Consider the following 2,359-nt stretch of genomic DNA (forward strand, 5'->3'; position numbering starts at 1 on the left):
GTATGGGCCAGAGATACTCGCGTATGAGCGAGTTGGGGGATTCATGCGAGAAAACTGCCTGGACCTTGGTTGGTCCAGCGAAGCGGAGACCGAGAAAACGTACCTTGGCCCACGTGGGGGTCTCGCGCAGGCGTGTATGGACCTTAGCATACCATTGGGGCATGGTACCCCCTGCCTCGATGGCAGCATGCTGCTCGGGGGTAATGAGAAGGACGTAGCATTTCTCGCAGTTTTTGGCGGCCACCTGTGCCATGGTTGGGGCATTCGGGGCCTGTGTCTCAGGCTGCGTCGTAGGCTGCACTGCAGGGGCAGCAGCACTGGAGTTGGCGGCGGGGGCACGTTGACGACCAGTACGGACCGGCGGTTGGGGTCGTGGTCCCTCGGGGGCCTGAGGAGGGTGTGGCAGTGGACGTCCGCGTACTAGCTGGGCCTCGATAGCTGACAGCCACGTGTTGATGGCTGACGTGGCCATTCGAACACCGTCCTCGACAGCCTTAGTCAGGGCAGCCTGCACGTCGATGCCGACAGGGAGGGTGCCTTCCGTGCGCAGACGGGTGCGCAGAACCTCGTCCATGAGTGCATCATCGTCGAGAAGGACGGCTGCGCTGGTGAGCTGCTGATGGAAGAGAGCCTGGTAGAGGTGCATGATCTGGGCACCAGCCTCAGTGTCGATGATGAGGGAGTCACGCATGAGAGCATTGTGGAAATCATGAAGGCAGGTAGTGAGCGCGACAGCACAGTTCTCGAACTCGTCGGAGTATGCCTCGGCCTCGTAGGGGCCTTCGATAATGCGCTGCACGCTGACAGCAAGGTCGCTCAGATTGTTGCGCAGAGACCTAATGGTGTCGTGCATATTATTGTGGACCGGCGGGTGCGGGGGTGTCGGCGCTGGGGCCGACGTCGTCGCGCTCGCTGGCGGTGGAGACCCTCCCGGAGGAGTTTGCTCTACACCTATGCCCTCCATGGTCGATTCGCTGGCAGTCGCCTGTTGGGCGCTTATAGCGGACATGGTGGTATGGGAAAAAGGAAGGCTGGCAGGCTTACTGCAATTGTTGCATGTCTTCCTCATGTCCTTGCCACCTGACCTCGTCATGAGTGCAGAGTCTTCTGCAGTGCTCTGCGACTCATCTAGAGCAAACTCATCACGTGCGACTGAGTAGATCTGGCATAAGAGTTCATCGGATGTGATGGTGAGAGTGGGAGTTGTGGTGGTGCCAGTAGCCTGGATGGAAGCCAGGTGAGTAGCAGAGAGGATGGTGCATATGATGGGGTGATAGGACTCTGGGAGGCAGCTGATGATGAGCACATGGTATTGCTTGTCATTAAGAACACTGCCAGCTGTCATGAACTCAGTCTTGAGCTTCTGGAGCCTGTCTAGGATCAGTCGAGGGTCCTTTTCCTCGGTGCAGCGGAGAGCGTGCATCCGTCAGAGTAGTTCTGCCTGAACGAAGTCACCATGATTGTCATACTCAGTGATGACTATCTTCCACGCTCTGGATGCCTTCTTCTCGGGGATAATCCAGAGTTTCAGCATTTTTGGTAGTGTCTGGTACAAAATTGTTTTGATCACCTCATGTCTGGCAGCCCAAGTGTCGTACGCATCTGCGTATGACTCGTCTGCATCAGAATCCACCCCTGGAGCTGTGGGTGCAGTAGGCTCCTTGTCGCAGCCATCGAGATATCGTGCCAGCTTCTTTGCCATCACAGTGGACCTGAGTTGCTCCTTATAGAGCACCCAGTTTGATCCATCTTCCGTGAGGTGGGGGATCCTGACTGACGATTCGTGATTGCTGAGCGACATCTCATAGTGGCCGGCAGAGCTCATAACCTGTAAACGGATGGAGAACGAGTGGACGGGGGGACATGCTAACAGAGTGGGCTTCAGTCCTCTGATAGATGAGCAACTCTATTAGTATGTACCTAACAGAGCTACGGTACATTAGTATATACAGTGACCCACAAAACTGTTGATAAGATTGCTCACTTTGACTTGTATAGTAAATATCTCCTCAACAAATGAGTCAACTACATTGTATAAGAGCTCATTGAAAAGCGTGTTATCATGGCTTTTTAATGCAGTTTTTATCATATTTTTACCGTATTTTGATCCCAAGATATTTACTAATCTTTGAGGGTCACTCTTATCAACAGTTTTGTGGCACATATCCAGGTTCTACAAAACTTGTACTTTCAGTACTTGGTATAGCCTCCCTTTGCCTTCACCACTGCATGGACCCTCCTTGGCATACTTTCAATCAGATTCTGACACACTTCCTTCCCAATAGCCTCCCATTCCTTCTCCACCCTTTCCCACAACTCAGTAATTCCCTTTGGTGGCTCCTGATACTCTGCAAGCTTC

This window comes from Laetiporus sulphureus (assembly GCF_001632365.1).
Source record: "Laetiporus sulphureus 93-53 unplaced genomic scaffold LAESUscaffold_34, whole genome shotgun sequence".
In the NCBI taxonomy this organism is placed as follows: domain Eukaryota; kingdom Fungi; phylum Basidiomycota; class Agaricomycetes; order Polyporales; family Laetiporaceae; genus Laetiporus; species Laetiporus sulphureus.